General features: G+C 44.3%; 1 protein-coding gene across 2 annotated transcripts in view; it reads right to left on the bottom strand.

The window, feature by feature from the left end:
- LOC126525981 (uncharacterized) overlaps positions 1-14,335 on the bottom strand; it is an 80,871-nt gene that overhangs the window by 32,248 nt on the left and 34,288 nt on the right. The gene's annotated exons all lie outside the window — the stretch shown is intronic.

Raw genomic sequence — 14,335 nt, 5'->3', positions numbered from 1 at the left:
GAGGAAAAGAGACTCGCAGAGTCGTTAGGCGGCAGTGCGGTCGTTATGAGCGAGCTGATTAGGCGGAAACATTGCCACTCGCCCGAGAAAGTGAGTGAGGGCAACTCGCGGTTCACTGCTGACGCGTGACTTCATCGTTTCATCGCGCTTCGTTTGCTTCCTGCTTCTGTCTTTTCACGCGAGAGAAAGTGAATAATGATGGCAAACAACCCACCGAGAGCTCGGTAGATATCTATGGCGCTGACCTTTGATCCGGTCATGTCGCGTCCGTTTTTCGTTATTTAAGGAGACACTAAAGAGAAGCACTAACTCAGTTTAGGATGATGAAGTATTCTCTCAAAGCTCCACTTTCGTTAATTTCCCGGTAATACGCTGATTATTACGAGATAAAAGAAAAACTTTTTTGCGAACTTAGCGCCATGATCCCTAGCGCCAGCACATCAGTGTGACGTCACATATTTCATAGTATATTTCTCTCCTATTTATGCCGTTGAGGCGCAGTAGAAGTTCTTGGAACTTGCCAAGTCCCTTCCTTGCCTCATTTAGAATACAATCTAGTCTGCCTAAGCTAATTACTAGGCCCCAGCAGATACCGTCTACGTTTATGACGTCATGGTAAACAGGTGCTTCAAGGTGGCGTCGCCACCAAGTCATTCGCTTTTGCTTCTTTTCCGGCTTACCGGACCTTCTGTTGCGGTAAGAGTGCATTTTTGTTTGTATTTTAGATGGTTAACTTATTAATCCGGCTCAACTTATTTCTCTCTCTTAGGTTTCCCTTTAAGATTTTCGCAAAGCCAGTCGGGGCGAAGATGAATTCCAAAGGGAAAGTCTCCTGTCCGAGTGACGGCGATCTGTTGTATTTTCGTGTGTCGCGGTACCTTGACGGAAATACCAAGTTTCCCAACCGCATTAGTATAGACGCTTTTGCACGCTCTTTAGCAGCAGTGAGCCTACGATCACAAGAAACTTCCGGTCCCATCGCCTATTAACCTATGAAAGGCAAAATTTTCATCCACCTAGATGTAAAACGAAGCTACAAAGGCAACCTATACGAGTTTCTTAGAAAGAAATCTCCACAGTTTAAGGGAAAAAATGTTCTGGTCCAGGTTTCGTGTTACATACGGTTGAATGAGAATCTTCCATTTCATGAACTTTCCTCCATTATATGCAGGCTTCCGCAGCGCTGATTTGCCATATTCTGTTTCTCTGTGCTTCAAGCTATTAACTCGCGCTTCAATCTGCTAGCCACCTCGCCAGCTAAGATCGTAGAGCGACCGCACCGGAAAGGCCCGGGTTCGATACCTGAACCAAGGCAAAACTTTCTTCGACTGCGAAGTTTTCTTTCTGAGAAACCTGTAGGAGTTTCCTTTGTGGCTTCGTGCTACATACGGGTGGCTGACGATTTTCCCTTTCACTTATTTTATAAAGGTGACCAATGCGGTGCGATATAGTTGCAGTGGAGATATCAGTTGGTCATTGAGCAAAGATAGAGAGAGAAAAATACGAAGAGGGAAAGGTAGGGAGGTTAACGAAGGACGTGCCCAGTTGGCTACCCTACATTTGGGGAAGGGAAAAGGGAAGAACAGAAAAGGAGAGAAAAGAAAAATATTAGTCAGTCATTCACAGTCAGTCGCAGAGAAATCTCCCCTGCACAAGCGTTCATACAATCCAGTGTCCGCCAAGAAACGCATAAGGGCTTTTGTGGTCTTTTGCATGCAAGAACGCATAGGCCATGGCCCAAGGATCTTTTCTTCTGGGAGCGCTTTGTTGTCTAGCAGGTTGAGTTTCGCTTGTAAAGTACAGAAAATGATAAAACAGCTTATGAAATAAAAATAACTTGAAGAGTTTACGACGATAAGAAAGAGATGGAAGTTCAAGGTTAGATCTCATTGTGGTTATACTGGCAGTTTGATCACAATTTGAACCGATAGAAGGAAGAGGAGTAATCTTGAACAAGTTCTAGTGAGATGGCTCCCTCCGCGTCCTTGGCCTCACAACACATACAGACGGTTCTGGCGCAGCTACACTTGCGAAGACCCTAACAGAAGACCCTAACAGAAGTCACTCATCTCATTAGGCGCATCACCAACCAAAGAAGAGGACTTAAAGAGCAAGAAACCATCCAAATGAACCAAGCCCTCCTTATAAGCCGGATCACATATGGCACCCCATATCTACTCCAAAAGAAAGCTGAGCTTGAAGAATTCAACATCATCACCAGAAAAGTAATCAAGGGCACAGTAGGACTTCCCAGTACGACCTCAACCACGACACTTCTCAAACTTGGCCTTATACCTGGGAAGAAATGAGTGAAGCGCACAGGGCCAGCTGGTTTTAACGCCTTAGGCTGACTCAAATAGGCAGAGCAGTACTTCGCGAACTTGCATACAGCGAAAACTTCGTAGCGGACCCAGACACGAAAGTCCGATTACCGGCACTTCTCTGAGACCCTATATGAGTCACTCCAATACCTCGCAACATGCGTGCAACTCACCACAAAGACAGAAGACAAGCAAGAGTTCGAGCGCCAAGCAAGAAATACTCAAAGAACCCCAACACGAAATATACAGATGCAGGAAAGTACCCAGGTAGAAGAGCATACGTGATTAGCGTAACCAATAACCAAGAAAATGGTTGTTGGTCACGTATCTGGAATTCTGGATGGTATGGTGGCCGCTGCCACCATACCATTCAGAAATCCAGATACGGCAGAAGAAGTGACCATCGTCCTCGGCATCACCACATGCAAGGGCACAGCGATCACCTTGAGCGACTCACAAACTGCGTGTGGAAAGCTACAAAAAGGTCGAATCTCTGCCACAACAGTGAAGATTCTAAAAGAAATAACAATACACCAACAACTCCCCGAAACCTACGTCGCATGGACCCCAGACCACGAGCACCTGGCAAGAAACGAAGCAGCACATGCTGCCGGCAGAGAGCATACCAGTCGGGATTTCCTGCCGCACGGGCTCCGAAAAACGACGAGGGTGGAGGACATTCCCATCAACTACGCCGTAATATTGCAACACTATCAATTGGAAAAAAGACAATATGCACTACCGCATTCAAAATTAAGCAACGAAGAAGCCACAGCTCTCCGCAGACTACAAACGAATACATATGTTCATGGAATCATCATGAACCGGATGCATTTCACCAAATTCTCATACCTATGCCGATTTTGTGATGTACCAGACGCCCTCCAACACATGGTGTTAGTGTGCTCATACCGCGAGAAAAGCAATCCAGATGAAGCTCCAGAACCACTACAAGACATCGAAGAAACGTGGGAGGCAATGTTAACGGTGCAGAGCCTGGATAATCAGTGAAGTCTGGCGGACCGGGCCCGAGCCGCGGCATTAGCTAACAGCTTTCTGAGCCGCCCGCATATATGGCGAAGAAAGATAACTTTCTCGCTATTTCACACATAAACGTTTATTCTTCCTCCTCTAGTGGGATGATAACGTTAGCCTGGTTGGGATCGCAAATAGCAGATGCATACTCTCATTTTGGCAGTATTAGTGTTTTGTATAGTAGTAGCTTGAGAGAGGATGGTGCATTATAAAAGCGGCGCCACAGATAACCCAAAGTACGACTCGCATTGTTAGTAATGGGGTCGATATGGGTTTACCAGCAGACATTAGCGGTAATAGGCGCTCCTAAAACTTGTACGAAGGCACAGGATCTAACGCAGTGTTGTTGACTAAGTGCATCAGAGAATCAGCAGTAATCCGGAACACGAGAATAAATTTACATCTGATAAGCTCCATTAGTTCCACTGTTTAGTTCTATGAGCCATTCGTTAGACCAATCGGCTACGGCGTCGATGTCGGACAGGAGACTATGAATGTTTTTTTTGTTTCTCTGTGGATAACACAATCATCTGCGAACAGATGATCGTTAGATTTAACCATGGATGGAAGGTCGCTTATATACACGATGAACATAAAGGTCCAAGGGTACAAATTTGCAATGCACCAGACTGTATCACGTTGAAAGAAGCGTTATCGTTGTTAGCATAAACAAATCGTGAGCGATTGCTCTATCTATTTATCTATTGGCATCAAGATTTAGGTGCTGAAGCTTATGAAGGATAACTTTATGACTTGCTTTGTTGAATTTTTTTGAAAGATTTAAATATGTGCAACCAGTAATAGAATATTTTTCTACAGCGCAGTGTAGTTTATGAGTGAAGAGAGATTAGTTGTATCTCGTACAAAAATGATTTTCGAAACCGTGCTATGCCAAAGAGAAAAAGGAGTTCGACTAGACGAAGTTAGCTAAAACGAGTGAATAATATATGCTCAAGTAGTTTATAAATGATGCTAGTCAGTGAAGTGGGCCCGTATTTAGCGGTTGATGATTTGTCACCGGATTTATGGAATGGAACCACCTTTCAACTCTGTCTTCGTCTGTCTGTTTCTGCCCCTCCCGATTCTGTTACTTCCATCTTCTTTCACAATACTGACATCGGTCTTGTAAACAGTGTAAACAGCATCGGGCTGTTTCCACCATAGGACATATAATTCACTTTTTATTAATTGAACTACAGCTTCTACTTGGCAAGACAGATGACGGCCACGACGGTGACGACGACACCCCAAAACCCAGGCAGGTAGGCAAATAAAGCTTAGCTTTCAAACAACCTTGCCGCAAAGGGTAGCGAAACCCATAACGTTTTCATGACGCTTGGAGCTGCGGCGATGGCCATCTCCTTTTCCGACTTTGCTGGGCTCTTGTAGACATGGTTGTGTAACCTGACTGTGAGAGTGGTAGCCAGCGTCGGTAGCGGCCTTAGTTAAACTGATTCTGCACCATTCAGCGATTCATAGGTGTCACGTGGTATGTGGTATTCGAAGCCTCGGCCCCGCCCCTACACTCAATCATGGGACCGATAAACCACTCGTGTAAGACTTTGGGAACAAAATCATATGAAAAATTGTTTAACTTCAATAACTAAATATTTTGAGGCGAGGTTATATTTGTAATACAATCATCATATTCTTAGTAAAAAAACTGGAAATTAAAAGTGGGGGTAAAAATGTATTTCTGTTTGTACCAGTTCTGCGGTAACGGGGATATCATATGTTAAACGAATTATTTTGACTCATTCATCTCTACCATTGGTCCTGAATACACATTTAGGCAACATCCCCCACATAGTCATGAAGTAATTAAAAAGGCTGTGAAAGGTATTCTGGCGCGAGGACCCGTCGTTAGAAGCTCAAAGGACGCTGCATCCATTAAACAAAGCGGCTCGGAGAAAACCAGACGCAGAGGTCTGTGAAAAGAGCAGAGCAGCTTGCCCGCAGGGCACAGCTGTGTCGCAGTGGGGCCCTACGCGCGCAGAGGCTCGAATCGATGAGCAGCAGCCCGCGCCCTTTCGCTCGAAGTCCTCTTTGTGCCCTTTTACGGTCGGGCCACCGTGTCGTTTTGGTGTTGTCTTGTTTGTCGCCTTTCCTGGCTGCATTCGTTGCCCCTGTCTTATTGTATCGCATCTACTTTGCGTGCTTCAGAGCATCAATAATTGTGTATATATATATATATATATATATATATATATATATATATATATATATATATATATATATATATATATATATATATATATATATATATATATATATATGAAGGTAGGAGATCAATAAGCCAGTTGTTATTGGACGAAATGATGGCACAGTGGGAGCGTTGTTGCGCACGAAAACATCAAATTTGTTATGCCAGCAGTTTCGAAAGCGTAACCGTCTTTGTCAGGCTAGCTTGAAGGATTGTGTGGTCTTTATGTAGCGATTGGTAAAAAAAATGTTGCTACACTTGAAGACACAGAAACATCAAGTTCATAACTCTGCAACAACTCCTGGGGAACAAGAAACAGGCACTGGAATTTGGCAAATTTGCATAGGTACAAATTGTACGTCAAGACGGGGCACAAAGTAAGAAAGGACGCGAATAGACTAAAGCAGGCGCACAACCGAGTTTACTGCCAGAGTGTCATATACCGCCAGAGTGTCACGTTATTATCGCGGCTATCAGTATACACGTTTACGTAAACAACGACGTGATTCACATTCTTGAATTACGCGTAGAGAATGAATACGCGTATTCACCGTCTCAAAGATTTGATAGAAGGCTGGATAACGCGTCCCTCCTCCCTGCTCCTGATAAAGGATGCCTCAGTGATCCTACGCCCTGTGAGTATTCTCTCCTGATAACTAGAACTACTGCGTTCTTCAAATCTGGCCCGCATTCACAATCTCGGCTGCGCGCTGTCGAGTGTAAGCTCGACGTCCCCGAAAGAGATCGTCCGTGCTCTCTGAATCCGAGGTTAATGCATTTGTTACTTTCCCCAGTGCGCGATTACCCACACGTTGACGGCAACTAATTCAACACTCCCACTCTTTCCATGGTGCACACTGCTTTCTATGCTGGGCACTGCGCTCGCTTCGCTGCGAGGCGTGCTTGCCTTCTTCTGAAATTGACAAGGGCGCAAGTTTTTAGAAGCTTGGTTGGTGTGGAAGACACTCTTCACTTCATACCTTTTACCTATCTTTCTTTAGGCCATGCGATAACTGCCCCAACATTTGCATAAGGGACCACAACTGCTCTTTCTTTTTCTTCGTGCATGCCTTTCTGTATTCCCTTTTTTGTCGCTCTCTTCATTTATCTTGACCACCAATATCAGTTTATTACGTGCTGCAGACACCACGTTGCTTAGGTGCTCACCATTTCAAAGTCTTTCTGCTTGCTTTCGGAAACTGTCATGCGCTTTGCGTGCTCACGACTTCTCAAGAGCAACCCGCAGGCGCGTGAAAAGTATGGGATTTATGCAACTTTTGAGTGGCACGATGTATACTTTAAAAGACAACTCTTAGTGCTGTGACGATAGAGACAACAAACATATCCGGGCCTCAATTGCAGATGTGCGTCCAGAATCTGCAGCCTAACTTGCTCCCTAGTTCCAAGGCAAATTTTAGGCGTAAGCTGTGCTTACACTTAACAGCTAATGCGCCCTATCTGACTTTTTGTCGTACCTTTCCCTACCCAAAACATCAAGTAGTCACTGACATAGCGGTATAATCTGTCGAAGCCACCTCTTACATGTTCTTGGATCACTCTGTTCACCTTGCTGAGGAAAATGTCGTTGATTATTGGTACCACACTAGAGCCGATGCATACACCATGAGTTCTCTACATATAGTTCGTCGCCAACACCGACTACAGTGGAATCCAAATAAAGTGGCAGCAGTTATAGAAACGGCGTCCACGGACAATGATCCCTTTCTAACCTGCTTTGTGGTTAAACTCCGTTATGCATAGCTTAACGCCTTGAAGAATGTATTCATGTGGCAGGGAGTGAAATAAATCTTCCACCTCTATGCTGGCATCCACGCAGTGCCCCGGGATTTTTGTTTTCCAGAAAATGAAACAACACGTGCGAATACGGTATTCTGAACGGGTCCTCCATCTCCGATGGCTCCAGGTGCTCCTGGAGGAAACCTGACACCACACGGAGCTATGCGTTCCTTTCCGAAATCATTCATCAGTGTGGAACCTGTGGTCTATGGGTAGGCAGAGCATAAAAAAAAAATTTACAGCGTCAGTTCCGGCCGTGGTTATTTGTTGCGCGCGCGGTTATTTCCGTAAGGCCTAGATCATCCAAGGAATTCAGGGCTCGTTGTTTCACATTATTTGCACTTCGATCTGTTCTTCTAAAATTATTCACGAGTGCTCCTCTAGTTTTCTTCGCGTACAGCTCTTCTGTAACGCCCACGAGGCAACCTTCTTGTGGTTGATGCCAACACCATTTATTAACGGCGTAATTAACCTGTGGGCACAGACTCACCAGGCTTCAGGAGGCACCAGTTGTTTTCGTTATGACTTTCACGCACTGCTCGCCTAAACGCCTGTGCTTGGGAACGTTTCTGTAAATTGCCGTTGGAAAGGCTAACTTGTCAACGAGTGAGGGAGAGTACTCGAAAGGTAAACTCCGGCCTTTTATGAAGACTATTGATGTGCTTTTCTGGTATCTTGTGACCTCAGAGCACTTGCACTTTGTCCTGTTATTCACGTTCTTGTCTCCTCTTTTAGAAGATTTCGAAGGCCACCATTCTTCAGAAATTCTGTAGCGTGGTCGCACGTTTTGCATCCAGTCCTGAAGTAATAATTGCACCTGACTTCGTTTTCCTGGTCCAAGCATGTAACTCACAACCAATCTTTGTAGTAGTGTCGTGCGTTCTTTCACCATTACGAAACGAGAATACTGTAAACCTGCTTCGCATGGCCTGTAGGCCGTTGCACAGGCTATCATCATAGAATACCAACTAGACCGGTCGCGCACCTTGCACAGGCCCCAAGGCCATGTGAATAAACTTTGTTTCTTGAACTTGCATCTTCGTAGCCGTGATTATATCATGATCGTAATAAACTCAGTAATAAATCTGCGCTTGTCTGTTCCCTTTGTCTCCGGTCTTATCGCGTAGTTTGTACCAGTACATTTGTATTAACTTGGCCAGCTATCATCATATTTTATAAATTCTAACTGGTAATGTCTGTTTTCACCTTCGGCAGCTGGAACTAATGCTCTGTTGCTCCTTAAATTTCTTGTGACTCGGGCACCTGACGTGCCGGATAACTAGAGATTTCAACACGATAAAGATAACCTGAGCGCCACTTGGTGGATGGATTTGCCCGCTTGCAGATACGCGAAGTAATAACAGTTACTGAGCTGTGAACAGTGGCATTCAAGCGAAGAACAACCTTGAGCATCGCTTTTGTGAACATTCCTTAGGTCTTATGACTGAAATTGGTAGGTCATACGAGGAGGTCATGCATGGCATTGAAACTGCTTAGCACTGTCACTGACACGGGGCTGCGGAGTTTGTGGAATTTTTCTGTGCACAGAATCCTCGGAATGGCTTTCTAATATTTGGTTGCAACTTCCGAAAAAAAGCGATGCCTTCTCAAATTTCATTAGCGCAAATGCAATTTTGGAATTTGTTTTCACGCACAGCGCGTCATATCTACAATGCAGTACTTCTCTATCTTCGTGATTTATGTATTTATATGGCGTGGAACGTCTCGTTCCTTGTTCATTGCATGCAAACGCGAATCAGTTTATTTTGTTTTGCTAACTTCCACAGGTTATGGTTAAGTTGTTTCGCAAACGTTAAAACCTGCCTTCTGTTTACCCAGGCCAAAGTACACACCATCTTGTAGCGGCTGCAACGCGTAATTTCTCGTTGGTGTATTTCTTACAGCACACCGCGGGCTACAATGCATGCAAATAGATCGAGATCACTTTGCCTTCCTAATCAACTTTGCCTCTTTAATATGCCGTGCAAACGAAGGGCCTTCGTCCGAAGCCACGTTTGGGGCTCAGGCTTTCCTTGAACTCTAACGTTTGCGGTGGTGACGTTGTTTGATGGTGACTTGACGGGGAAAGAAAAATTAGGAAAGCGTGTTTCGCCCAGTGATAACAATGTATCAGTTCTCCTTATAAGGCGGCGGCGCTGCATGAAAAAATACTAGCAGGCCAGCTATTACACTCTTTCTTTGTGAAAAACGATCGTCTCTCGTCCGCACAAAATGCTTCCATGACGCTATTGTAATACCGTTATTGCATGACGTCATGACTAAAGCTCGAACAGTATCTGATGTTTTAAGCTGGCCAAATAGACGTTAAATCCCGGGTTTGACAGAATATTGTCTGGTCGGAAAGCGGCATGACACAAAAAAAAGGAAAAAGAAAAAGAAAAACACAGACACGGACGCACGAACACGTTCCGGCTCCCACACGGGAGCCTCCCGTGTGGAAGCCGAAGCTTTTTTCAAATTTTCACTAAAATTTTTTGTTCTTGGTCGGCGTTTCCCATTTTCGTCAAATATACGTGGTTGAACACGTTAATTTCCAAGTGCAAGTCTACAGCAAGGAACGTTCGAACACCTTTATTTCTAGTCACAGAGAGAGCATTCGTAAAAAAAAAAAAAGAAATTAAATGTCATTTGAGTAAAATATTCATTGGTACAGCAATTATTAATGAATTATTAAATAGTGCGATTAACTATCCACTACTCAAAACTCGCTCCAGCGTGTCAAAAACTCGAATACAGGCTATGCGTTAATTTTACCCCGCTTAAATCTTAGAATTTAGAGGTGTCAAATACAGCGTAACATATATGTTAAAGTGGGCATTACAGGGTTAAAAATCCATGCGAGGAGAAGGTGTCGTTTGAGGCTGTCGAAAAGAATAAAAAAATACGTGAAACTTTTTTCCCTCGCTGGCACGCCCATTGAGGTAGTCGGCAAGCATGAAATAGTCGGCCCGCGTCGCTTTGTAAGCCTGCGACGCGTGGGGCCGTGGTCCGAGAATCTTATTGTGTGAAAATGGTCTGTTATCTAATCGGTTCAACACCCTCCGAAGAACGTCGCGTTCGTTGTCATAGAGATTACAAAAGCACAACACGTGTTCGATCGTCTCTTCACAGTTGCACGGGTCACAGATTGGTGTGTGGGACATTCCGATAAGGAATGAGTAGGCTTTCGTAAAAGCGACTGGCCTCAGTGACCGACTACAGGCGTGAAGTTATGGACATCCGCACGTCTCTAAACCGATAGTACCTTCTTCCCTCCCTCTCCTTTCTTTTCTTCCCTTAAACCCCTTCAGCTGTCTAGGGTAGAAAACCGGACGTGCGTCTGGTTGACCTCTCTACATTTCTTTCCTTCCTTTCTATCCATGAAATAGTCGGCGCCAATTTTTCTATCGACATGAAATGAAAAATTTTAGCCGTGGCGTACAAAAGATTTGCTGAAGCTGAGAAGGAGACGGCGATGAATCTTATGGCGTACTCGAGCCAATCTTGGTAAGCTGGAAATGGTAACAAACGAAGCAAATGTTTTGATATAAGCAAATGAAAATAAATATAAAGATTGACTGACATGAAATTCCTAGTCTTCTAAAATTGAATTGAACGCTAGAATATTTTTGTACGTACGTAAACAAAGAATATAAACAGTTTCAATCTCAGCCCTTACAAACAGTGACATCATTATTCATGATTCCGAAGAGGAAGGCGAGTGTTATAACTATTATTTAACTTTTTTTTCTTTATGTTGACACAGATAAGCTCGATACAAATGCTTGTCATGGATGATTACATCCATGACGGCGTTCCAGGACGGTGGCATCTAACTGCTTGCCGAGTGCCTCCCCGCAATCACGTCGTTTCATGTCATTGTACTTAAAAATTATCTTTGGAAACTATTATGTGATGACTCTCCACTGGAGGACTGAAATATCGCCCCTGTCGCACCCGTTCGTAAATCTAGCCCTCCAATGCTTGTGGTGAATTACGTTCCCATTTCCTTAACTAGTAAGTGCTGCGAAGCATATCAAAAACTATTTTGTACATCTCTATGAGTCAGCACGTTGTTACCTACTCGTCATTTAGCCCCTTTCAGCACGGTTTTCGAAGCGATATGGTTGTTTAACACAATAGAGTTCACACATGATATGGCTGTGCTTTTGAGCCTTACTACATATTCGTCTATGTTTCGGCCTTACTATACATTCCACCACTTGTATATATATGCTCTCCGTAGTTTCTTTCCCAGAACAATTTTCCGACTGGATTGGCCACCTTCAGCCAGTTGAGCATCCCGATACCTTTACTTGTTTGAAAAATGCAGGCAGCACGCCGACTTAAAAAGTTCAGATGACTTACGTACGAGTATAACGACGATTTGTGCGTATTGATTTAGGCACCGACACTGTTTATCGAGCGGCATTGTTTTAGCCTTTCTTTTTCCGGATTTTCTATTCATGCGTGAAGCAGCATTATGCTCTGAAAACATTACGATGACCTTTCCGTGTTTGTCGTTTGATAACTGTGCGCTTGCTGAGGTAATTAGTGCAGTCTTGCTTTCTGTCGCTGTTCGTATCTATTTGCGCTTGCTTGCTGTCCAGAGAGTTTTCCTTTGACCGCGTGACCACGTTTTGCATTTCTACCTACAATGTAACACTAATTAGGCACTTTAGGTAATAAATAAATAAATAAATAAATAAATAAATAAATAAATAAATAAATAAATAAATAAATACAACATTTGTACTTTATTAGAATTAACGGCAGAAGACGATTGCCTCTTGTCCTGTTCAACGCTTGAACTATTACATATCTTTTTTTGGAGTATTGATATTTTCACACCGCACTTCGCTTATTTTACAGAATCAATACTTATTTTATTAACTAAAAGTAGGCTTGCGCTCACTCCAAATGTTCCAGTTGTTCTCAACCTACTTATTGTAGCTTTTTGTCAAGATTTTATCCCCTAACTCGCTGGGACTAATAAAAATTATTAATTAATTTGTTAATTAATTAATCAAATAATTACTTTTGGACTCGTCAGGTCACTTGCAATGTGAGCGTCTGATTACCGCCGGACGCAACCATAGCGACTGCTTTTGCAACAGCAGACGCGTTAATTGTATCGCAATAGCGCCGTGAAACCTCGGATATATTTTTTTCGTTGATGCATGTAGCTACACTTACCACGTAGTAGTGTTTCTGCTATACAAGAGTCGAGGTAAAAGCATTCTTCATATATTTCTGGCTTAGCTGCCTGCGTTGTTCTTGGTCGCGTTACAGTGTATGTTGCTCCATCAGAGAACATCCCAGTGACTCTGTTCCATAGGATCATACTGAAAGAGAATTGCTATAAATGGCTCTCTTTTGTCTGCATTGAAGAATAAGAAGAGAACCGAGCGAGCCCTGTAGCTGTTATCGACAGCGGTCGTTACATGTCTTGATTTTAGGCTTTCTGCCCTCCATCTTGTTCTTTTGAAGCAATGTTACGGCACTTAAACCGCAACGTGCAGCTATACACTGAAGGGTATGGCGCGTTACGGGAAGAGTGGGCGTTACGGTGAAGCACGCGTAATCTTTTCTGCGTAATTCAACGTCCGTCAGTGTCCGCCATAACGTTGCGCATTTTACCTGCGAGGCACGAATAGCAGAACTGATCGTTAAGCTGAGCAAAGTCTTGCGATCGGCGCGATTATGTCGGCGATGCAGAACGGACCTGATATCCAGCGCAGAGACCATAACGCAAAATGAGCGAATGCGGTGTGGCATGCAGGAACGTAGCAAACGAGCCCAAATGAGTTCTCTTTTAGCATAACGGCATATATATATATATATATATATATATATATATATATATATATATATGTTACGCATGCCAGGGCCACCCATCTGTACAATGCGAAACGCTTTTCTTGCAGAGTCTGAGAGCACGCTGAGGAAGTCGAAATCGTTGCGTGCGTCTCTTCACTGCGCGCCACCAAGCCGCGCCAGTTTTAAGCTGCAGCGTAACGTCTCGGCGCTTCGTCGAAAGAGGCTGTCTTCGTTAAGCGAGCACTTCCCGCACGAGGGGGCAGCTGCTGCACGAGTGATGCGAGTGATTTCGGAAATGGTTTGCCGTGCCTCATATACACTGACGATGTTGCGTCGAAAAAAATAAAATAAAAGGAAAACAAACCACATCTGTCGGTGCTCGTTGATGAGAGAGTTCTTCCTGTCCGATCAGCTTCCGAGCACATCGGGCAAGAAGCTTTTTGTGACTCCCGTTTTCAAATCACCCGCGTCGGACGGCGGATGTCATTAAACGCCGTGCCCTTTCCCTCTTCGCTTGTTCTCCGCAAACTCGTGTGCGGCTCGCGACGTGGCGGACGGTGATATTAAAATCGATTAAGTGCGCCTTTGTCGTGGCGCGATTGATTAAACGCCTGCCGCCGCGGACGCCAGGATAGACAACCCGTGCATGGCACAGTCAACCACCGCCCGCTATTTATTGAGCGTCTCTTGGCGAGGTGATGAAGGCTCGTCGTAATCGAAGAAAGAGAGGAAGTGCTATTGCGGCTTGAACAAAAGCAAGGTTGACAAAGCATTTTCTCGAACGAATGGCTACTTATTCGACTTCTCTAGTACTGTGACAGTTGTGTTCCTCGAGTCGTTGCTGACGCGACGTCTGGTCCCATGGCAACGCGCAGTTCCGCGAATGCTCTTACACGTATGAAACCGGAAAGGCGTTCTTTCGTGCTCGAGAGCTGGGCAAAGAAGTCCGCGCTACCATTGCCTGTATTCGTTTTTGATAGGCAATTGTGGATCGAGCCACGGGCAAAGCCGATGATCGCCAGCTCTGTAACGATGGCGTTCTAGCGCGCTTTCCTCTCTCAGATGACGGAGGCAGCGATTCATGTATACACAAGGGGATGTACTCCCAGCAACTTCTATGATTACGTTGCAATTACAAATCGAAGTCGGATCATTTACC

Source organism: Dermacentor andersoni, chromosome 8 (assembly GCF_023375885.2).
Source record: "Dermacentor andersoni chromosome 8, qqDerAnde1_hic_scaffold, whole genome shotgun sequence".
Lineage (NCBI taxonomy): Eukaryota > Metazoa > Arthropoda > Arachnida > Ixodida > Ixodidae > Dermacentor > Dermacentor andersoni.
The sequence above is the reverse complement of the archived record's forward strand: the minus strand, read 5'-3'. Positions and strand labels throughout refer to the sequence as shown.